General features: G+C 46.9%; 1 protein-coding gene across 1 annotated transcript in view; it reads right to left on the bottom strand.

Annotated features, from left to right (window-relative positions):
* The window catches only part of UBA1 (ubiquitin like modifier activating enzyme 1), a 284,616-nt gene that overhangs the window by 258,539 nt on the left and 1,573 nt on the right, over positions 1 to 24,504 (bottom strand). The gene's annotated exons all lie outside the window — the stretch shown is intronic.

Raw genomic sequence — 24,504 nt, 5'->3', positions numbered from 1 at the left:
CGCTGTCACTCCACCCGGCGGCTTACCGACCTCGCAGGGCGTGCATGGGGAGCAGCAGCACCGAGCTGGACGCCTGCGCCCCGTGGAGCTGCGGGCTTCAAAACCAGCACAGAACGGGGCACTTTGTACAAAACTCGACAGAAGAAGGACATGCACATTGAGCAAGTTTAACTCTTCTTTCCTACATTTCCCCACTTTTTTTTTGCAGTTTTATATGACGCTGACTTGGCCCAAGGGCATTACAGCGCTTTAAACGAGAAGCAGGCGTTACACTTTAAGACGAGGGATTTACTCACCATCAAAAAAAAATCCTATAATAGTAATTTTCTAGCTGAGTACGAAATTACACACTAGTAAACTGTGGCATAGCTGCCAAGGTTTCAGATTGGTAGCAGTGACATTTCCATAATTTCAGTGTAATTATGAGTGACATTTCAACAACTCATGAGTGACACTTAGCAAAATCAAGTATCAGAAATTACACCCATGAGTATAGTTGCTAATGTTTCAATTGGCTTAAGTGTGACATTTTCATAGATTCAGTGGATTTAAGAGTCATTCAACCCCTAAATGTACAGAGCGGCACTTTCTTGCGACCAAATTCATGCAATGAAGCCCATGGAAATTGACAACTATCAGAAATCACACTCGTTTAAGCAAGAAGGAAGTCGAACTCTGCAGCAGGTGCTTTTAAAGATATTTAATTAAAAAAAATCACCACCCTCCACCCCAACCTCCGCTTCAGGTGCAGCGGAACCACATGTAACAAAGGGATCTCTGTGACAAAAGCTGCAACCAACTGATCTATTCACATATATAATAGTTAAATACAATATGCTGGTAGACTAATTGCAGCTGGCATATTAACCCTCTGTGCTACTTAATGGTGAGAGTGAAAACTGCCAGTAGAAAAAACTCCGACCTCCCTCCAGCGGGAAGATTAATCACATGACTTCTCTGACTTGCTCAAGTCTAACTGTGCTTGGAAAATAAAGGGTGCTGCTTTGTAGTCTCCCTGTCAAGAAAGGATATTAAATACTTTGCACTACTAGTAAATCAGCAAAACTGCTAGTTTAGACAAAGCGTAGCGCATTTACAGCACAGACAACATTAGTGTGCCCATTTGCAAGGCGCTATACCGTGCTGGAGCCCCCTCCCCATTTTCTTAAACATTTTAAACGTCAGCAGCAGCAGATTATTAAATTTAATATACGACTTACCCTAGTCCCTTTACATCTGTCAGAATGATCCACCGAGTGGAGCTGCAGGCGTGGCACCGTGAGGATCGCTAGCCCATCTCTTCTTCAGAGAGTTAGAGCGAGCCATTCTGTACTGCGGCCTCAGCCTGTGCCACCTGATCTCGCTAGGAGACTCATGCTGGGGTGGTGAGTCAGGGCAGAAGTGGGGCTCTGCCTGGGCAGGTCACAGCAAAAGCACATGACCAGGTCAGAAGGAGGTGAGCAGGTGGGTCAACGATTCTCAAACACTGGCTTTCTCCTTTAACTCGGGGCCATGCAGCAGGGGAATTCAACATCCTGTCACAGCATGCGCTGACCAGACAGACATGGCTCCTCAACAACTGTGTGTCCACGTGGGACCAGACGTGACCTGGGGAACAGTAACAGCAAAAACGGTTGGCGACTCTAGTTTAAAGAGCTTCTTTGGCATGATAAAGAAACCCCTCTATGCCATAAAGACAGACCAGGTAACTGAGGCATTTGGCGTTGGGAAGGTAGGTGCCTCAGTGGAGAGAGTAGAGCTGCAAGCGTCTCTTTGATCGGTCGGCACTGATCTCCGATCTAGAGAAAGTAGGGGAAGTGTATGAATCCGCCACCCTTGCCCCGGATAACATTTCTATGATTAAAGTAATACGCTGCACTGACTTTTTCGCTGCCTGGAAGTGCTGCGCTTTGCAAATCATACGAGCGCACAAGCAGGCAACATTAATATTACCAGAGGAGCAGGTTTAACCCCATGCTAAGGATCTGTGTCTGTCCTTTATTCTAACTGTAGCCGTCCGCACAGTAGTCCCGCCGCAGCGCCATGTACGTGATGTCATTATTCATGTTATGGTGCGGAGTGGCGTGTTGGGTGAATTTCTTTTACACTGCAGACATCCACAACAGCTTCGACAACCAACCTGGAGCCCAACCCACCCAACCACATGCTGAACACTCTCCCCCCGTGAACACCCTTAACGACTGGAACCCAATCTCCACTGAGGACACCATCCGCCTGATGAACTCCATCCACTCAGGATCCCCCACAGACCCATGCCCTCACCACATCTTCAACAAAGCAGACTCCGTCATAGCACCGCACCTCCGAGACGTCATCAACTGCTCCTTCAACTCCGCCACCTTTCCGGAAAACTGGAAACACGCTGAACTCACCGCCCTTCTGAAAAAACCCACAGCGGACCCCACCGAACTCAAAAATTACCGCCCCATCTCGCTCCTTCCATTCCCGGCCAAAGTCATCGAGAAAGCGGTCAACAACCAGCTCGCCGCTTTTCTCGAAGCCAACAAATCCCTCGACTCCTCACAATCTGGCTTCCGAGCAAAACACAGCACTGAAACCGCCCTCATCGCAGCAACAGACGACATTCGAACTCTACTGGACAATGGAGACACAGTCGCCCTCATCCTCCTCGACCTCTTTGCAGCATTCGACACAGTCTGCCACAGCACCCTTTTACAACGCCTCAGCAACATCGGAATACATGGAAAAGCACTTGAATGGATCACCTCGTTCCTCACCGGAAGAACCCAGAGAGTCCGCCTTCCACCATTCAAGTCCGAGGCCACCGAAGTCATCTGTGGCGTACCACAAGGACCCTCTCTCAGCCCCACCCTCTTCAACGTATACATGAGCCCCCTCGCAACCATCGCCCGCCAACACAACCTCAACATCATCTCTTACGCGGATGACACTCAACTGATCCTTTCTCTCACCAAGGACCCCAACACCGCCAAAACTAACCTACACGAAGGAATGAAAGAAGTTGCTGAATGGATGAAACACAGCCGTCTGAAACTGAACTCAGATAAAACAGAAGTCCTCATCCTAGGTACATCCCCCTCTGCATGGGACGACTCTTGGTGGCCGGAAGCCCTTGGAAAAGCACCCATCCCGACAGACCACGCACGGAACCTAGGCGTTATCCTGGATTCTTCACTTTCAATGAACAGACAAGTCAGCGCCGTATCCTCATCCTGCTTCAACATTCTTCGCATGCTCCAAAAAAATTTTCGCTGGATCCCCACCGAAACCAGGAAAACAGTCACCCATGCTCTGGTCACGAGCCGACTGGACTACGGAAACACCCTCTACGCAGGCACTACCGCTAAACTTCAAAAGAAACTCCAACTAATCCAAAACGCCTCAGCCAGAATCATATTAGACATCCCACGCAACGAACACATCTCTGGTCACCTGAAAGACCTCCACTGGCTACCCGTCAATAAGAGAATCACTTTCCGACTGCTAACCCACGCACACAAATCACTCTACGACATCGGACCAGAATGCCTCAATTCAAGACTGACCTTCTACACCCCCTCCCGCCAACTACGCTCCTCCAGCCAAGCCCTCGCCACTATACCTCGCATCAACAAGACCACTATGGGAGGCAGATCCTTCTCCTACCTGGCTGCTAAAACATGGAACTCACTCCCCACTCACCTTCGCCTTACCCAGAACCACCTAGCTTTCAGAAAGCAACTTAAAACGTGGATATTTGACAAGTAATCCTCCCCCCCTCCTTAGCGCCTTGAGACCCTCTGGGTATGTAGTGCGCTATATAAATTCTCTGACTTGACTTGACTTGTAGCAACTAATAGCTGCAGACTCGCCCCAAGCCTGCCGGAAGCAGAGTGAACAGCGAGCTGACACTCAAAACAAAGAAACCAGCTTTAGTTTCAATGGTCAGTAAGGTGCATCATGATTACAACGCCGCTGCTGAAGCACTATTTTGCGTGATTTCGTATTTCAGTGCGGTGATGCGGACCACTCCACTGAAATGCGCTAGGCTAATGCCTGATGCATGGTACTTGGCCTGGCTGAGACTTCCATTGTGCACTGATGTCTTAATGCATACAGGCAAGTCAAATCAAGAAGTAGCAAATAGAGCTGGATGAGCCACTTTAAACTTGTGCCAAAATGCCTGGCTCGAGGTGCTCTTGTAACCTCAGGGCCAAAATAAACCAAACTTGAGGTGATGTGGCCCAGTAGCTACAGCTGCTGACCATGTTACATGTAGAGCCAGGTTAGAATCCCAGCCATGGCTCTGCATCCTTGAATCTCAGCAAATATCCTTGTGCCAAATAAAACAATAGTGTAAAGCAGTCTATTGTGAATTACTATTATGCCATAAGGTTTGTAATATGTAAAACTACCCGCTGTAAAAAATGTGTATTCTGTCTGTCACCCAACCCTAATCTCAAAACGTGAAGGACAAAGAATAAACCTTTGATATAAGAGACACCCTTCTAGAGTCTGAATTGCAGTGTCAATCTGGAAAACCTGGGATAAATCCTAACTTATCTTGTTGACTAAATAGGGTGAGTGTAGGAAAATAATTCCTCCAAGACTCCTTTTGTTCATTACCATCAAATACGCATGATTAAAATGTACGCTGTAGAAAAACCTCACTTGTAGCTTATTTAATAACCTATAACATTGCATCAACTCGAATATAAAGCTATGCAACAAGGTATACATGACAATCGACTTGCCTCTTAGTTTATTAACAACTTGTCACCAAGGTGGAGGCAGAAATGTTTCTCAGTTAATTTTATAAAACTCACTTTTAATGAATAATTTTCAAATAGTCTGATCTATTAAGTTTCAACTAGCTGAGAAACAAACACCCAAACTGACAGCAGCACTTGTTGAGAGAATACTCCTCCACTGGGCAGACCCTCCAACATTTCGCGATTTGCAAAATAATCCTGAAATCAGCTGAGGACCACGATGTCCGCATTATTTATGTTTTTTGACGGGAAAAAAAAAAGCTCCTAGGCAGACAGCAAAAAAAAAACAAGCATTTACAATGCAATGGTTTCGCCTTTGTTAAAGTTTGTGCTTTTGGTATTGCTTTTGACAAATGGTCTTTTCTAACTTCTTTGAATTATGTGTAAAACGTTGATGTGGGAGAGTGTCACTGGAATGAGAAAGTGTCACTGAAAGCAAGAGGAAAGAGAGGGGGCACTGAAAGCAAGAGGAAAGAGAGGGGTGGCACTGAAAGCAAGAGGAAAGAGAGGGTGGCACTGAAAGCAAGAGATAAAGAGGGCCACTGAAAGCAACATAAGAGGGTCGCTAAAACAAAGAGGGGAGAGTGTCACTGGAATGAGAAAGTGTCACTGAAAGCAAGAGGAAAGAGAGGGGGCACTGAAAGCAAGAGGAAAGAGAGGGGTGGCACTGAAAGCAAGAGGAAAGAGAGGGTGGCACTGAAAGCAAGAGATAAAGAGGGCCACTGAAAGCAACATAAGAGGGTCGCTAAAACAAAGAGGGGAGAGTGTCACTGGAATGAGAAAGTGTCACTGAAAGCAAGAGGAGAGAGTATATCACTGCTCACTACCATGGTACAGAACACCAACGAAATCTCGGCTTTCCCATGCATGGAATGTATATGGGCTACCACTAAAATGATGCATTTTTTCTGCCACCTGCGAGCCAGACGAAAGTGTGCATTTCTTTATGGACATGTAAATTTACTGGGTGAGTTCCTTGTGGTAGAGTTCTAATCCATTTTTAAAACGCGGTTTTATTGATGTCGTAGGTAGGTGTCACATCACCACATTTGTGTCTAGAAAAGTGATAACAAACAGTGTATCATACATAAAATAATGTATCACCCGCCCACGTTTAAAGACGTGTTTCAAACAGTAACCACAGCTTCTCGTCTCGGTAAACAGACGACTCCACTTTAAACCACGAACACATCAGACACTCCAGAGACCAAATTTCACATATGGCCTGTCCAACCTGTCTCTTTTTACTGCTATTACACAGATCAGCCTGTTTCCCCCTCATACTAGTCGACTCTGAAAAAAATTAAATTCGAAACACACAAAACACGGTGGCATGCCGGCTGCTGGTTGGAGGGCCTCCTCATACAGGGATTAAGGCATACTGAGAGCCAACGAAATATGTTACGCAGTGTGCAACACACACCCTCCTCCCCCCCCCCTACCCCTCCCACCCACTAAAGCCCCGATTCGGTTTGGCAATCTGTTGCCACTGGACTATGATATAGAATGATCGCTCATGCTCTATGCCCTTGAGGATGCACATAATTGGCAAGCCACTCATCAGAACTGATCCACTTGACGTGATACACATTATTTACCACAATAGTAGATGATCGCACATCACCACAACCATATTTGGACGTTTCCGCAATTAGTGTTAAGGATGCCAATCCCGCTTTCAGACTTCAGATCTCTGCTTTCACAAGCAATGCTGGGTGGGCGCACGGCTTTCTACGGATATTCCCGTAAAAAAATGTATGCTACAGGGTGTAGCCAGAGTACAGAGAATTGTTCATCAATGCCCCCAAAAAGTTCAAATCGTAAACGGCTACCTCAAATAAGCAAATAAGTAGCTTTGACTCTTGTCCAGTATTCGGTGTGATGTGACATCTACTCACGAAATTAATAAATCCGCGTTTTGAAAATGGATTATAAATCTACCACAAGGAACTGTCCTTGCAGTCACTTATCCAGTAAATATATATCTTAAAGCATCAACTCTGTCTCACTAGTCTCTAACCAATATCCACCTGATCTCTTAATAATCAGCCACCGAGGATTCCACTCTCTAAAGGAGTATTCCTTCAGTAAGTATTCTAGCTGGTCACATGTCAGCTGTCACACAGCAGTCACTAGATCAGATCCTGAACTGGCAGCAGTCACTCCCCGAGCCGTCACTTTGTTGAACAATTAGCTAGTCCCACAACATTCGCCCACACAAGGTCTCAATCGTAACTCTTTTGGTAGTAGTCTGTTTAGTTATGCTCACTCACTACCATCGTCTCATACCAGTTATTTTCCCGGCACTCACTTGTCTAACAATAAGTCACTCGGGAGTCACTTTCACCTTCTTGCGACATTCACTCTATCGGAAGTCACTCTCTCTGTAGTCACACATGAACCTTTCGCTGTCCCTCACACTAAGGACCTGTCAACAGTCACTCTCTCGTTAGTCACTAGCTCAGAAGCCAACAGTCCCTCTTTAATGATGTCACTCTCTCAAAAGTCTCTTACCCAGCCCGCTGATCTCATGTCGGATGTTGCTGCGTGTCCTCTCCTCCACGATGGCAGAGATCATTTGCTGGAGGGATACATCCACTTCCCCGTTCTCATCCTCCCGCACCCCAACCCGGTTGAGGCTCCGGACAGATGTCATGGTGCTGCCGCCAGAGGTGGGAGCATGTCAGTGCGAAAGAGGCCGTGGCTTTGCACAACGGGCTCGGCTCATCTTCCCGTTAGGTGATCTACCCAGAGAGACTCCTGCAGCCAACGGCGGCAGGTCGGAGCCAGGGAGCCGCTGTCAGTTCTCACTTCCGCCTCCCAGAGTATACACCACAAGAGATGCACACGAGCTACCCAAAGAGGGTGGCACAGTTTAGTCCTCCTTCTACTTCTATGAACGACTGGGTGAGGTCTCATTGTTCCCACCACAGGCAAAGGGAGTCGGTCGGAAGAGCTGGTAAATAATAAACGCGACCCTAACGTTCGGGCTGGCACCTGTGCTGAGGCGTCGGCCATCATGGAAGCAGAGCTTACTCGATTTTCTGTAATACAAACACATGACAAGGCTTGTTTAATGACACATTTTTGTGAGTATTGGCAAGCGCAACGCTTAACGCATTTTATGCTGTATGCCACATTCTAAGATTTCTACCAAATGGAATGGAATAATCGCGTGTAATGCTGTTCATAAATGGATGTCAAAAAACAACCTCAGTTTCGATTGGTATCCCTTTTCGTCCTCAACTCCGTCTCAATCGAAGTTTCTTCGTGGAGAAATGAGACGTTTAGGCAGACCTGGCCCTGACTTTCGTTGCGATGAATTCATGTCAATGACATCTTCAAGATGGCGGCGAAATAGTCTGTCGTTGTCCCTGTTCAGCTTCTCTCGCACAGGAAGATAAAACAATGTAATGACACAGCTGCCAATGTAGCCGGTCATGTGTTACAGAGTTGTCGCTTGACCTGAAGCGTTTTTAGGTCTTGCCTATTTTTAGCTGTTATCAACGACGTATTGTGGATCTTAACGGCGGGAGGGGGGCGGGAGAGAACGAGGGGGGCGGGAGAGTACACGAACGGCGGGAGGGGGGCGGGAGAGGACGAGGGAGGCGGGAGAGTACACAAACGGCGGGAGGGGGGCGGGAGAGGACGAGGGAGAGGGGCAGCTAGGAACAAATAAGGAGACCCGTCCCGAGCAGCAAGGGAGGTGCCGGCAATGCCGGACCAGACACGGGGGCGTTCCCGGCGTCCCGTGACGTCGGCAAAAGCCAAAGAATGTCGGGAACGCCCCCGTGTCTGGTCCGGCATTGACGGACAGGCCCCTCGTCCAATGGCAAGGCTCCGTTTACGGAGCCAGCCAATCAAGGACGAGGGCCGAACCAAAGCACCCTACGGTTCTCAACAGGATTTCGCCTGCGCGGAAAAGCTGCGCAGAGCGCAGCTTCCGCTAGGCGAAACCTAAAAATGGTGCCATCTGATTGGCCGCACGAACACACGTCATTCAATGGCACTTTACAGCTGTAATAACGGCCTGCTTCCACCTACAACTTCAGGAATTGCGGCAATGGGCCCCGAAGGAAATCACGTTCAGGATTTGCATTCTCAGCTGGGTGCCCCTCACAGAACAAAGGGGAAAACAATGATGTTGAAAGCAAGACGAGAAAACATAAGTAGCGATTCACAGGCAAACTCTGTAAAGTGGTGCTTGTGCGCACATAGCACTAGGCCTAGGGTGGTTTATATGACTGGCATGCAGACTGGAAACTGAAGACAATAGCTTGTTCATGTAGCTCAACCAGTTTGTGATCACTTGTGCACTACAAGGGTCGTGCTTCTATCCTTGCAAGTATACATTGTGCAAACTATGTGGCTGTCACTTGCAAACTGTAGCCTTTGAGACAGAACAACAATTTTGTGCTAAAGGGGTGAAAACAAAACACGGTATGAGGTATGTGGACATTGATTGCACCCCAGTATCAGTTACCCATCCAAATATAGCAATAAGCAACAGAAAGGAGACCAGTCCAGCTTTGCAAAGGACTTTCCACTGCACAGTAACACATTGTCACATTTTTAGGCACTTTTGAACCGTTTGTGCTAGAAACACTTAATTTTAATAATCTGCAGATTATGTGGCAAATCCAGCAATTCCATAATTAGGCGAAAAACGTTGTGGTCGCCCAATCCTATAATTCCAGTGGCCCGGTGTACATGCACCTGCTGGCAGACCTCAATAGATCTCATGGTGTCTTTCAACATTCAGTTTAATGCCCAGACCCTTAGTATTTTCAGATTAGTTTATCAATTGCAAAATCAGCTAAGGAGCGTGATAACCGCAATATTTATCTTGGCTGCAAAAAAGTATTCAGCCGACAGCAAAAATATTGTGTTATCTGATGGCTGTGTGCTTCCATGTTAGCTGGGCTTCATTCAAATGGAGGGCGCTGGCCTTTGTGCATGTATTGTGATCTAGCTGTGCATTTTGTACCCATTTGTTGTGCACCTCTTCATGCATGTTTCATACAAGAGCCAACCTACTCGCTTTGTCAAAGACTGTTTTACTAAGCAGTTACATTTTTCCTCAACAGATCTGTTTACATTTCAAAACGTGGTGTCCTTTTGTAGATAGCCTGGAGGCTTGGAACCGCTAGCCCCAAGTCAGCACAATGCCACAGAAAACCAGATGATTAGCAGCCTATGATCCAGAATGTTACCACAAAAGAGAATATAGCAAACAAAAACTCTCAGACTTTAAACATGCCTATTTCAAAGTGAAAAACGATGCTAAAACAGTGTCCATTGATTTAAGGTTGAAAAGGAATGATTACAAGTAAAATAAGATTACCATTATTGTGCTGCAAAATTTGGAGCTGTATGCCACAATATTGGGTGGGGGTGGGGGTCGGACTGGGCAGAGACAACTGTAAAGTCAAGCCAATGGATGTAAGGGGTGGACCCAAAGCCTATTCTGATGTATATTATTTGCAAAAGGTCTGACAGATTCACTATCTAAAACAATACCTAAATTTAAAAAAATGTAATAAAAGTTGCTATACCAAGCTAGCTCAAGCAGTCTTTTTAAAGCACTGCAGGTCTATCTTATATCCTACCACATATTTAGCAGGTAAGTACCACAGTTTCATGTCCGCCATGGTGAGTTGAGAAATTCAATTACAGGCAGCGCACAACATAGATGGAAAAACAAGTTCGTGTAAAAAAAACCTCCCCTTCCGCCCCCAAGAAACAAACCTACAGAGGACATGCCAAGTAGAGCCTGCTGCACTAAATAAACAGACACACTTAAAGATGGTGCAGGATTTGCCACTTCCCTCAACCAACCTGGAAGAACTACTGCAAGAATATTAGATGCACAGGAATAGCTCTATTGCAGTAGAACAGGGCAAGGCTACAATAGGCAGATTGCAAAGTTGCGAGTTTGACCAGAATGGTATTGCTTCTGGAGAAAACTGTCTCCCAATAAAGGAAACGGACGCTGGTCTCAAAAGAGACACATTCCAATATAGCAACGCCTGATTATACCCACTTGTGGATATCAAGTTGGCGTAAAACTTCAATGTGATATAAAGAGTTAACTCTCCATGCTGTAAGTCTAACACGTCCACTACAAGTTGGTGACACTGGCCAGCTCGAGCTGGAACACAAAGGGTCCCAAAGCATGAATCATTGCAAGAAAACCTAATAAACACTTTCAAGAACCACGTACTTTAGCTTACTCAAAGTGCTCTCAGAGGTGATGCAAATAACGGTTGTGCACCAGGCTGCTGGGTAGTTTGAGACTTCCCTTCCAAGAATGAGATTAATAGTTGACAACTTGGAGGAAAACCGCAATTGCCACGTTTTACTTTTTAGTCCCTATTTTACATAGATAAAATACTCCTACAGCTGCATGAACCCGCTCTGTGTAGCTCTCATGAGACAGAAAGTATCCATCTTAAGAGGACGGTGAAGTGTACATCAAAGTCGACGTAATAAAGGTGGCTCATATTCTGCATTCCAAGATAACGCATTGTGCAACTTAGCACCGAGAGGGCTCACACTGGTGCTCCAAGGGGCACCCGTTACATCAAACAGAAAGGTTCCCATTGCTGTAAATGAGAGCAAAGAGTTAGATCGGCAAGTTGCCCCCCCCCCCCCCCCCCGCAATAATCTCTGCGAGTCTGCGAGGCAGTCTGAGAAGCAAATAGTATTCACAGCTGTTTTTCTATTTAAGACAAATTGTGGCTCTTACAACACAACACCCCGTTACCTCGAGTGTTCTATATGGATGTGGTGAACTGGAACCCAAGTCAAATATATATGAACACATGGAGCACACACAAGGCTAACAAAGACAACAAGCATTTACAATGCAACAGACTCGCCTTTGCAAAAGTTAGAGCTATTGGCATTGTAAATGACGACCTTTTTATTTATGTGTTGGTTTTGAAAACAGATAAATAAATGGCATTGTCATTTACATTGCCAATAGCTTAATCTCTCGCAAATGCCACACACACACAGACCCATACAGAGCCACACACATTCAGAGCCCCCCCCACACACACAGCGCCCGCCCTCCCAACACACACACAGAGCCCCACCCACACAGCCCCACCCACACACACACAGCCCCACCCACACACACACAGAGCCTCACCCATACACACACACACAGAGAGCCCACTGCTTCCTCAGGGGCGGAACGCTAAAAGTTTTAAACCAAATCCTTTTTGTCCCTGCCCACCCTCGAGTTATCTCCCTGTGAGTAACAAGCACCAGTGTATTAAATAATTGCAATCACATGTGAAAATTTAACAGTCTGCGTGAAAGGCAAAAGAAAAAAAAGCATTTGCAATGCAATAGGTCTCGCATTAGGAAAGTGTGAGCTATTGGTATTGTAAAGGACCATTTTTTTAATGTGTTGGCTTTGAAAATATTTAAATTAATAGCATTGTTATTCACAAAGCCAATAGCTTACACTTTCCTAATGTGAGTCTGTTAGACCTGTCAGCCCTTTGGGTGGTCCCTCCTGTGGTTTATTTATTTTTGTTCCCTTACTGCCTCCTAACCTTTGTTTTTTTTATGTCCACTGGAATTTTCAGGTGATGTCCCAGGGGCTAGGTACTCCTTGACCCTATAGTTTTTATCGTAGGCCTAGGTGACTCTTAAAAATAATGGAAACTCAGTTACACAAAATGATGGCTAGTAACTGCAAAAACTGTTACCTCAGGGAAGGGACCCATAGGATAGCATATGTTAATGTTAAGCTACATTTGTAAAGCGCACTGACACCGGAGGTTTCCTGGCGCTGAGATATAGAGACACTCTAGAACCTTCCAGCTGGTTCTAGTAGCCTGAGGCCACCCTATATAAAGGCCAGGTTAGGGCGGCCATTTTAGAGTGATCTTGGAGGGCTAGCTGGAGTGCAGGCTAGGACATCAGGAAGGTGGTACACTAAAAGGATTGACTTCACTGTTGGGGATGCGCTCTCTCTTCTGTTATCACCCCTGACCTTAGATCTGACCCTGCTTAGGTATTCCATATCTGAATACTGCCCAACTATCTCCAGAGTAGGGGAACTGACCCTTCCACTGACCCATAACTGTGGACTGCCGGGGCCGGTGTTGAGCCAATAGCACTGCCCTTTTCCGTCCCCCAGTAGGAAGTGCAGTTTAACATCTCTGTGTGATCCCAGTAAAGGAAGTAACGGTGAGCCACTGTCCCTCTCGCTTTCCCCTACCCGTTTCCGCCACAGGAACTACATCTGCTAAGGACTGTCTCCTCACCTGCGCTGCAGAGCATTGACCAGCGTCTGCTTTTCCCTTCATCCAGGCACGTGGTCTCCTGGGACCAGGTGAGCAGTGAGGACCTCCCCTATTCTGTGGTATCGGGGTTTGAGGTGCTTGGGAGGGAAGTCCTGGCGTGGTGGTGCCGACGGAGCTGCTGCTGAGCGTGGGAGTGAAGGCGGAGAGGTAGAGGCCGGGCAGCGGCTGACTTCCGCGCAGGCCCAGCAGAGATCTCGCTGGAGTCCCCAGGGAGGGCGGTGCTGTAATTCAGACGCCTGTTTTCCTGCGCAGGCCCAGAGGCACGGCTCTTCAGGGAAGTGTCTCGGGGAGCGAGCGGCCTGAGAAGATTCGCCTGTTGCGTGGGCGGTGGCATCGTCAGTTTCCCCCGCAGGCTCAGAAGCGCGGCTCTTCAGGGAAGTGTCTCGGGGAGCGAGCGGCCTGGCCTGTGAGGGATCACCTGTTATGTGGTGCAGCAGCGTCCGGCTTCCGCGCAGGTCCTGAGTGAGTCGGCCCGACCAGAGAAGGTAGCAAACAGTGCTAGAGGAGTGGATGGAGGCGCGGTGGCGTCTCCGGGTGCTTGTGTCGGCCGGGGCTGAACAAACAGAACCTCTATAAGTAAGCCGGGTTCTGGTGGCTGGTGGGGGGGGATTGGGCGTTGACGCCACAGGTCCTGGTCTTCCCCTATAGCCCAAGAGGAACTTTTGTAATTGCTAAGGGAGCCCGACCTAACACAGACAGTAATATTATCAGAAGAGGATTCTAGATGTAAAACGAACGCTGGTTCGACAGAGAGGTGAAACAGGGGCCACTGTTTAGTGAAATCCCAAATACATTATATGAACCTGATTGAAAAGTGTAACTGCTTTATCTTATCAGTGAGGAATAAAACAGGCAGTGCTGTACAAGCACTTAATTTAACTTTATTGAATGGGTTAACTAGATTGCATTATTACAAGTTTTCGCTAACTGAATGAAATGTGACGTGTTCTGTTTTTCCTCTTGTGAATAACTATTTAAGTAACCAAGAATCTACTTATAATTTCAAGTATTAAGTGTAAGTGTTTATTACAGTAGCTGAAGAATGAGTTATATTACTGAGACTCCCTTGTTGCAAAAAAATGGATGGGAAAAATGCTTGAAGTACAACCTCATGTGTTAATTTACAAAGCAAGATAACTTAAAGAGCTTTTATAAAACAAATCGTATTTTTCTAAACTGGTGTAGACTCTTTCTTTTCTGGTGGATGGACGCGGAGTTACTTTTAGGGTGTGACGCAAGCTTAACACTTTGACCTTTAGGTTAGACCTTTGCACTCTGCCAGGCTACCCTATGTGATCTGGAAACCCCAGGTCCAACATAATTGGTGTCCAGCGGTGGGATGAGAACTGTGCTTGCTTCCACTCAATAGTAACGTAGTGTACTCCACAGACCTACACCTGGAGTTTTCTCCTAGCGGACTCCCTAATTATATTTTTGTTTTTCCAAATTTACTCCTGGTGGTGGGTGGAGGTAGCTTCTAATTATCCTCTAAACTAATTCCTTTCAAGTGGCTGTCCCGGACTCTCATTGGCAAAATGGAATTTGCTCTGGAAGAATTAGAGACCTATACTGTGGCTCAACTCCGAGAATTTTGTCAAAATATGGGAGTGTTCTAAAAAGGGGGAACTCCAAACCAGCTTGAGGGTGTGGGTGGCAGCTCACCCAGATGGGAAGGAGGAGGCAGACCGGGACACTGTCATCGGGGTAGATGTGTTGTACCAACCTGAGAGGGAGAATCTGCTGACCGGTCCCAGAACACTCTCAAGGGAGGGCAGCAGTGTTTCCGTGAGAAGTTTGACTGAAGCGAACTAGCAGACAGGAGGGAGGAGAGACAGTTAAAATGGAAGTTGGCGAAATTAGAGAAGGAAAGGGAGGAGAGTAGGCTAGCTCATGAGTTGAGTCTCAGAGAATTAGACTTTAAGGCCCTGCAAGTAGGGACTTCCAGTTCTCCAAATGGTGGCAGCGAATCTAAGGACTTGACCAGGGAACCCAGACCCTATTTCCAAAGGACGTAGTCGCCAGCTACAGCGCAGGGGATGACATCGCCAAGTGGCTGGCTGCCTATGAGGTCTCCCTAAGAGCCCATGGGATACTGGAGAAACACTGGGGGATGGCTTGTATAAATACATGCCTCCTGCAGGAAGGGATACACTTTTGGCCCTAGAGCAGGGAGAGCAGACCCACTACCCCACCATGAAAGTGGCGCTGATTAAGAAGTTTGGACTGACTCCAGAGAAGTATCGGCAGAAGTTTAGGGGTAGTCACAAACTAGGCACACAGAATTGGGTGGATTTCTTGGACTACGCAAAGAGGGCATTAGAGTGTTGGGAAGAAGGCAGCGAGTTGAGGGACTATGAGGGGTTGTATGACCTTATTCTCAAGGAGCACCTACCCAAGAAATGTTTTCCCGAGCTGCGACAACACCTGGTGGACAGCAAGCTGACCAGCCCCCGGAAGCTTGCTGAGGAGGTGGACATCTGGGCTAGTACCTGGGTGTCCTCAAAGGGGACTAGAGGGGATTCCCAAAGGACCGGACAGGGCGCTCCCCAGAAGAAAGAGGGGGGAGATAAAAAGAGAGAGTTCTCAAAAGGCCCCCAAAACAGTTTCCAGGGAAAGGGAACAGGATTCACCCCTAAGGCTATCCCGCCCAGAAACCCTCATCCTGGCCAAAGTCAGCAGCCAAGGGTTGTCCACTGCTTTGAGTGTGGTGGCGTTGGACACTATAAGGGAGATGTCAAGTGCCCAAAGAGACCACCCCCTCCCACTGGAGGAAAAGCCCCAGGAGTAGCTAGTGTAGTGCTCGGGGAGGAGTTGCCCTTAGATAAGGGGGGGGGGGGGGGGGTGGGCAGGTGTCACCTTAGTGTCCCTGGGAGATCGGGAGATGGTTTCTAAGATCCAGGTGCCCTCCAATACTACAAAGTATGGGCAGTGGGTCACCATCAATGGCCAAAGACAGGAGGCTCCGAGAGACACAGGAGCCAGTATGACTATCGTAAGGAGTCAACTGGTGACTCCAGAGCAGGCGATTCCACATGTACTCCACCCCGCCGCGATGGCTGACGGCAGATTGGACCACTACCCTGTGGCCGAGGTTCCATTTGAGTGCGAAGGGGTTGCAGGTTCACTTAAGAGTTGCCGTAAGCCCTGCTGTGCCAGTCGATTGTCTGTTGGGGAATGATATGGAGCATAATGCTTGGAAGGAGGTGGAATACCGGACTCATTCTGAGATGCTGGGTACACCTGACTGGGCCTGTGCTAGCACAAGGTCCGCGACTACACGGAGGGGGAGTTCGCTTGGGCTGGAGCCTGGAACAAGGGCCCAGCCAGCTGCCAAAAAGGGAAAGAACCGAAGACAGGAGAAGCCTGCCTCGGCTTCCACGCCCCATGAGACAGATAGGCCACCAGCGGTGGTGGACCAGGAGTCCGTGGAGGGGGAAGTTGTCTCCCTGGAGAACTTACCTATCCCTGCTGAGTGGCATGTGAAAGGAGGGCCTACCAGGGAGGAGCTTTGTAAGGGCCAGAAGGAGTGCCCTACCCTTGAGGGACTGAGGCGACAGGCCGAAGCCCAGGCAGCAGGGAACGTTGCTGGAAATTACCATATTTACTGGGAGGATGGACTCCTCTACAGTGAACCTAAGGCACCTGTGCACGGTTCATCACGGGCCTTGGTTGTCCCACAACGTTACCGAGCCTTTCTTTTAGAATTGGCTCATGAGATACCCTTGGCAGGACACTTAGGACAGGACAAGACCTTTGCCCGGCTTGTCCCCCACTTTTATTGGCCTCAGATGAGGGTGGCATCCGACACATACTGTCTGACATGTGTATCTTGCCAAGCCAGTGGAAAAACAGGGGTGAAGCTGAAAGCTCCCCTGCAACCACTTCCTGTCGTTAGCACCCCCTTTGAAAGGGTGGGCATCGACATTGTGGGGCCATTGGATCCACCAACTACAGCTGGTCACAGGTTCATCCTGGTTCTGGTGGATCACGCCACACGGTACCCAGAGGCAATTCCTCTGAGGACCATTACTGCACCTGCTAGGGCCCTGATGGGGATCTTTACCCAAGTGGGTTTCCCCAAGGAGGTTGTGTCCGACAGGGGGACCAACTTCATGTCAGCATACATGCGGGCTATGTGGAAGGAGTGTGGAGTTACCTACCGATTTACCACTCCTTATCACCCACAGACCAATGGGCTGGTGGAAAGGTTCAACAAGACCTTGAAAGGCATGATAAGAAGTCTGCCTGAGAGCCTGCGGAGGAAATGGGACGTCCTCCTACCCGGTTTGTTGTTTTCCTACAGGGAAGTGCCACAGAAGGGAGTGGGCTTCAGCCCCTTCGAACTTCTGTATGGGCACCCTATGCGTGGACCTCTCAGCCTGGTGAAAGACGGATGGGAAAAGTCTCCCAGGAAGCTTCCCCAGGATGTGGTGAGCTATATGCTGGCCTTCCGGAGCCAAATGGCTAAGTTGAGAAAGCAAGCTTCTGACAACTTGGAAGCTAGCCAAGCAGTGATTAATCACTCTGCCGTGCTCGTTCGCGCACAGAATATGCCATGAAACTAACATCAATGACGGACGAAAATTAAATATAGCCTATCACGTCAAGGCTACTAAATAGACAGCACAGCGAAGATGAATCACTAGGCACATGCCATAAAACACTAAGGAATGTGTCTGGCCAGAGCCCTAGAGATACTTTTTTTTTCTTTAACATTAGGAGCTTGAAGCTCCGCCCCACTTCGTGTTACGAAGGCCGAGCCCTAAAAAGGACAGACATTTGTTTGCCCAACCAAACAAGTCATCGCAAAGCACCTTAACTCTGGCCAACAATACCCCAAAACCAGTAAACGGCACCCAAATGGCGAGATCACTATATACTACTTTTTGTGGGCTTAAAGCCCGCCCACTGCTTTTCATTCGTTTATTTCAGTGTCCTTTAAAAATCCTTGCTTTCAAGTGGTTAATCTTTCCTATTTGCTCTTCCTTTTGGTCCGGTGTTCACTTATAGAAAGCAGCACCACAGTACTTATACCCTTCCACTTGTCCTATCGTAGGTTCTGTTTCGGGACTACTTTTTCCTTTCTCTAAGAGCATTTGACCAGAGCGCTGAATGTTTTCAGAGTTCTGTTTCTGCAAACAGAGCTGTAAATCATGGTCTTATCTAATTACATATGCTGTACATTTAACCCCTTCAGTGCTGATGACGAGCCCAGGCTCGTCATGCAGCATGGTGCTCGTGTGGTCATGACGAGCCTAGGCTCGTCATGAGCCGTGGAACGCTCACACGCGGGGCTAATTCCCCCGCTGTGCTAAGCGTTCCATTGTGCGGGCGGGTTCATGACGAGCCCAGGCTCGTCATGAGCACACGAGCACCGCGCTGCATGACGAGCCTGGGCTCGTCATCAGCACCTCGGCGCTGTGCGTGGCCCCTCCTCCCCCCGCACCGCGGGGGAATTAGCCCTGCGGCGAAGGGGTTAAAGACCAAAGTCAAATGTTAGAGGCTGTTTTCCAAAGGCACCTGTTTCCGTCCTGCCGCTTTAAAGCACCTGCCGCCCTGTTAAGTGCTGTGTGCACTGTCTGCCGGGACATGCTGTTCCTGGACTGTTTTCAATGTGCTTCTTTTACCGCACTAGTGCTGCAGGGACTACATGCTCCATCATGTCCAGCACTGACTTGCATCAAGGCTGATGTCACTGACTGCATTAGCTCTGTAAAGGCTCCTCAGCATTTAAATAAAGCTGTCGAAGTTTAATAACTCTACCCTATTGCAGATACCACTGTAACGAATGAGGCATCCATGTAGAACAAAAAATAAATTAAAGGTGGTAGAATATGCCCCTTTTCCTATTCCTGGCAAGTACCGGAAAATAAGCCTCGGGCAAAAGTACCAGTCCCTCGGAAAAAACGGTCTCATTATGGAAACCTGTTTTAATGTTGGAGGCCTACCCTGTGCGACATTCAGGTGACTTCATAATCGAAGACGGTTGGCTGGCTGGCTACCCTGGGAGAGACGCCATGCTGTTTCTGCGTCAAAACAAAAGTGGTGCTCTGGGCGTCGGGATGAGTGAGGATTTCCCTCCTTTTGCTCCCTCAACTAAGTCCAGGTCTGTTTCCATCCACTCGTTGCCCAGGGGCTCGGCTGCGAACATGGCGTTTGGTGCCACTATGAAGCGCCCCATGCTGTGAAGCATAATTATATACAAATGTATGTTTTATGTTTTTTGATTAACGTAGGTTTCAATTTTTATTTTCCCAAAAGCTAACCTTCTCACCCGTGGAGCCAGGAATGTGTGTCTTTTTTAGACCAACCACTCCACCTATTCATCAAAGCTTCATTTTGATTACACTGCATCACACAAACATTCTCTTTTCCTAGCGTGATTATATTTATTTATTTTTTGCTGTATGTACTGTGCTAATATTACAGTCATACAAAACAATTGTCCACACCATAGGATTTAAGATCCTCAATCGATGTTTGCGGATCAATGATTAATCTTTGACATTTGTTGTTACGTTGGTCTTTTTTGGCCTGTTCTTTGATAATTAAAAAGAATTAAACAACCATAACGTCCTTTTACTGTTGGTATTGTCACTCTGGCTCGGGCCCCTCAAGCTACAACTAGACCCAAACACACTGCTTTCCTGTCGAATACTCAAGAAAAAACGTGCAATCGAATAGGATTTATGAGCAATCCAGAGAGATGTCATTGCACTAGCAACTCTTTCTTTTGTATTGGATCAGACTTTTGCTGATTGACACTGTGTGGATGCTGGCAAAGTGGTGGATGAGGCGACAAGTTGCATCAAAAGCTGTACATCCGAGCGCAGTGGCAGAAGCAGTAGGAGCCGAGGTGTCGGCTGGCAGCTCATGGGGTGAATGCCAAACTATAAAATGAGAGTGCTGCGTTGTAGTACTTGCAAATGTTTATGGAAATCACCTAAGAACCTCGCTCATATCCAGTTCTGTTCCAGAGCAGCTTGAAGGAGTGTTTTGCAGTAATACGATATTGACACCAACTCTGGTGGCTTTCAATTTATTGTTACCTGCACTATGCCAGTTGTTCAGTCTTGTGATGTTCCAGGCGTTTGCCCCTCCAACAATTATCAATCCATTGGGAATCTCAGGCTGAAAGAATCCTCACTACACTGATCCCCCGGCCTACACCCTCCTTTAACAATCCTTCAAATACTATGCACTCTTATTCCAACTATATTTTGGAGCATATCCTCATACTCGCAGCCACCCTTGACTAACTTTCCTAATAACAACTCCCTTCTCGGGGGTTTTATCCTCCCAGAATACAACTTCAGAACAACTTCGAAAACAAGCACTCCTCTCAATGTTGACACCGGGCTGGACGGCTAGCAAAAACACACAACACTATATTAATTACTGACTAGTTTGCAGGACCATGCTAGGGCCAGAGCCCTATAAAGCAAATATTCTGTTGCACTCAGACGCTGAATTTGTGTGTGTGTGTGTGGCATATCTCAACTCTCTCTCCAGGAGCTACTGTTGGGTCCAGTTTTCAATCCCTCTGCACAGGCAATTAGGCACTCCCTCTTTTAAGACTGCCCTAAAACACCTTATCTGTAAATAGAATACCATGGACAAAGCCAACAGATAATGTTTTATCATGTTATTGTCTGCAAGATGCATTTGTGCAAGCCTCTGTTTTTGTGCATTTTCACGAAGCCAAATGGCGTTGCCAATGCCTATTTATGCAGTAGGCCGCTGGATTGTGTGGCCTTATGAGCATGTATAGATGTAAACATATGTGCAAATATGTGACTCACACCGTTCCCTGGGGAAGAGGCAAACCAATCACCCTGGATATGTAAGACAACTAAAATCACATGCCAAGTTTAAGTCTAGAACAAGTGCCCTCTCAATAAAACGACGTTGGCCTAGGCAGCATCCTAGATGACATGATTGTAGACCTTCCAGAATAAAACATATTAAAAACCTCCAGTTGTGAAAAAAAACAGATCTCTTTCTATATGCAATACACATCTAGAATAAAACATGTAAGACAAACCAGTATACTTTTGCAATAACATAGTTGCTCATGTCTTTCAATGGAAGCAGATCATATGAAACAGAAAGATACGTCAAACAGCCAATACAAAAACGTGATAGAATTACTTCTCTAGGTAGAGCTAAAGACCACGGAGGTCAGCAGCTAGCTGTGCTGTCAAATTAGACGTAAACAATCATTAGCAAAACCATCCACTCTCGCCCTTGACACCCATTGAATTTGTCAAGTTTTTGGCCTTTTTCTGCAGCAATCCCAATGATGAGCCTTATGTTTTTCTTTTTTTTACCAATGTGGACAAATGTTAACAACAAAAGCAAAACAAACAGGTGGGTTGAATAGAAGCCACACAGGGAGCGTGGGGGCAAACAACAAGGGGTGGGGGCTGGTGTGAAGAAGCAACGGGCGCGAGTGAAGGAGTGGACGGATGAAGAGAAGTAACGTAAATTGAGGGGCTGGAGAAGAAACAGGTTTAAGGAGTAGGGTACAACTGTTGGCAAGGAGAAGCAATCGGGGACAGAGCGAGACATGAGGACAAGCACAATATAGAGCGGCAGAAAGAAGCACATGGCCAACAGATTGCAGTGGAAAAGATATGCCCAACTCAGGCAGCTGTTACACGCATACACTCCCATGGAGTGCTCAACCCAAAAGCAAAAAGAAGTGCTTAGTTTGCTTGTAGTGGAAGCACAGAAGCCAGCTAATCAAAAGAGATGGCTCCATGGGGGTAAAAACGTAAGACTGACAAGCTAGGACATGAATAAGAAGCAGGCAAGTGATGGTCACAGGAAAGGCAACCAATGATAAGTAATGTGTGAGTTCCCGGACGCTGTATGTGGTCTCCAAGTGCTTTTTCCAACTGAAAAAAATCCGGAAGGTACGTCGCCTGCTCACACCCGAGGCAATCACCCAGGTTGTGATTTCTACTGTACTGTCCCATCTGGACTACGCGAATGCTATCTACCTAGGTCTTCCCAACTACCTAGTTAAGCGATTCCAGATGGTACAGAACCATGCCGCAAGGTTAATCCTGAACCAACCTAGGCGTCAGGCAGCTACCCCCCTCCTAAGGAAACTACATTGGCTTCCAGTAGCCCAGCGCTGTGCCTTTAAGACTGGCTGCATAATCTTCAAGTCCCTCTACTGTAAAAGCCCATCATTCATCAACCATCTGATCTCCAGATACACCCCTTCCCGCAACCTACGCTCACTCCATCAGAGCCTCCTGCAGACGCCTTCTTTCAAACTAAAGCACGCAGGAGGCCGTAGGTTTGCTACCCTCGCTTCCTGCTTGTGGAACTCTCTCCCCGTGGAGACCCGGAATTGTCAAGACCTCCTCTCCTTCCGGAAAGCCTTGAAGACCTGGCTTTTCAGACAAGCATTTCAATAAACACACCCCCCTCTATGTCCATGTGACTGCTGATCACAGCGCCAAGCAACCAATCGATGATAGTGCGCTTTAGAAATATTTTAATAACATAACATATGTTCCTCAAAAGCCCACAGCTTGTGTGCCGTATTGAAGGCTCAACTTAAAAGTCCACCTTTAACCCTACAACCACTACTAACAATCACAACTGGATTGGAGTCAACCTGTACTAATTGTAAAACGGCCAACATTAATCTTTATTGTTGGCTTCACCACCGCCATGGCCTCCAATGATTGTCACTTTGGCTCAAGAGAATTTATCTTTAATGCCTTTACATGCAATGATCCTCAGCAGGATGTGTGGCTCTTAAGACTTAATCACGTGGAAAGGACCATGTCAGTGAGTGGGCTCCCTTCCAAGTAATCGCCCAAAGAGGTGCAAGTTTTGAGATCTTTCTATAAATATGCATAAATCCCACAGGATTGCAGACGCGGACTCCCGACCAAGAGCACTGGTACTCAAAGTACGGCCTGCGCATCTTCCCCTGGTACTAAGGAGAGAAAGTTGCTCCATTTCCGTACTTGGCAACTTCGGTTAACCGAGAAACATCGTTATGTGATTCTGGGCTTGGTTTCTAAAGTAAGTTCTGCTTGTTTTTTCGAACAGCGCTGTCTGCTCATAGAACAAGCAGAATTAACTATAGAAACAAAGCCTAGAATCAGAAAGACAAAAAAAACGATGTTGCAAAGCGACTTTCTTTTTTCTTTTGCTTTCGTGGTTGCTTTGTTTCTAAAGCTATTTATTTCACCTTCTACTTTTAACAAGGCAGCCTTATTCACTGGTGCAAGTGGTAAAAACTATTGTGGGAAATATTTTACTGAGTATAAAGGGGCAGGTAGTAAAAAAGAAAACATTTCTGTAACTATCTGATGTCTTTATAATCTACAGAACCCGGAATATAAAATGTAATGCAAACACTTTAAATGAAAAATAAGTGCAAATGAAACTAATCTAGGATTTTGGTAGTAAAGCGCAGTTAGTTAATGAGAGCTCTATAGAATTCACATGTGTATATAATTAGAGAGTGGGTAACTGAGTTACATCCTCGTTCTTCCACTGATGAAAAGTGATACTCATATACATAATGCTACGAGGTCCCTTCCTGTAACAGCCCTGTCAATATACAAGAAATGTGTTCATAATATGTATTACACACACAGTATAACCTAGACTACACAATGTAAAAACATGTAAAGGATACACACAGCATAAGATTTGCTGCTGCAAAGCATTCAAAACTTTTTTTAATAAAACATTTCATAGTTATATTTTGAAAATGTTCTTTTTTTCTGTCCCAGTAATACCCCGTCTACTTGGGAATGCCACAGCTTCGATGCGGCCTTCGGGCACACACCAGAGCGTTCATTTTGGCCACCAAGAAAATGTTTATGAGTCCCTATGCCCTAAGCCTAAGGGGTTTCTTCAGTCTGTTTGCGTGTTCCCGTGAAGATTCCCATGCAGGAGTTTTTTTCTGTAAGGGACTCTTTCAGTTGGGGTCCTTTAAGCACGGTGGACACTTCTGCACCATCAGTGGGATAGCGGTCTCAATCTAAGTAGCTCTACATAATACTGATCTCATTCAGGGGGGAGTCTGGGGACCCAAAAGTGGGAAATTCTTTTGCGTAAAGGGTTTCTTACCGTGGTGGAAGGTACTTTATGCAGGGAGTCACTTATCATAGGGCAGGGGAGGTGTTGGTCTCTGCTTCAAGGTCCGTTTCAGTTGGTATCTCCTATTTATGCAAAGGGACTTTTTCAGAGAAGAATTAGTCTCGAGGTTTTAATGTTCTTTAGAACAAGGGGTCTAGTAAGCATCATTTAAATGGCAACACCTTGCGTGGTGTGCAACAGTGGGAACAAGCCAATGTGGAAAGTGTGGGTTGCTCGTTACTGCCAGGGTTGCTAAGTGAGGAGGTCTTCTTTATGTAAGGAGGTTTCAAGTTGTACAAAGTGAGAAA

This window comes from Lissotriton vulgaris, chromosome 10 (assembly GCF_964263255.1).
Source record: "Lissotriton vulgaris chromosome 10, aLisVul1.2, whole genome shotgun sequence".
Lineage (NCBI taxonomy): Eukaryota > Metazoa > Chordata > Amphibia > Caudata > Salamandridae > Lissotriton > Lissotriton vulgaris.
The sequence above is the reverse complement of the archived record's forward strand: the minus strand, read 5'-3'. Positions and strand labels throughout refer to the sequence as shown.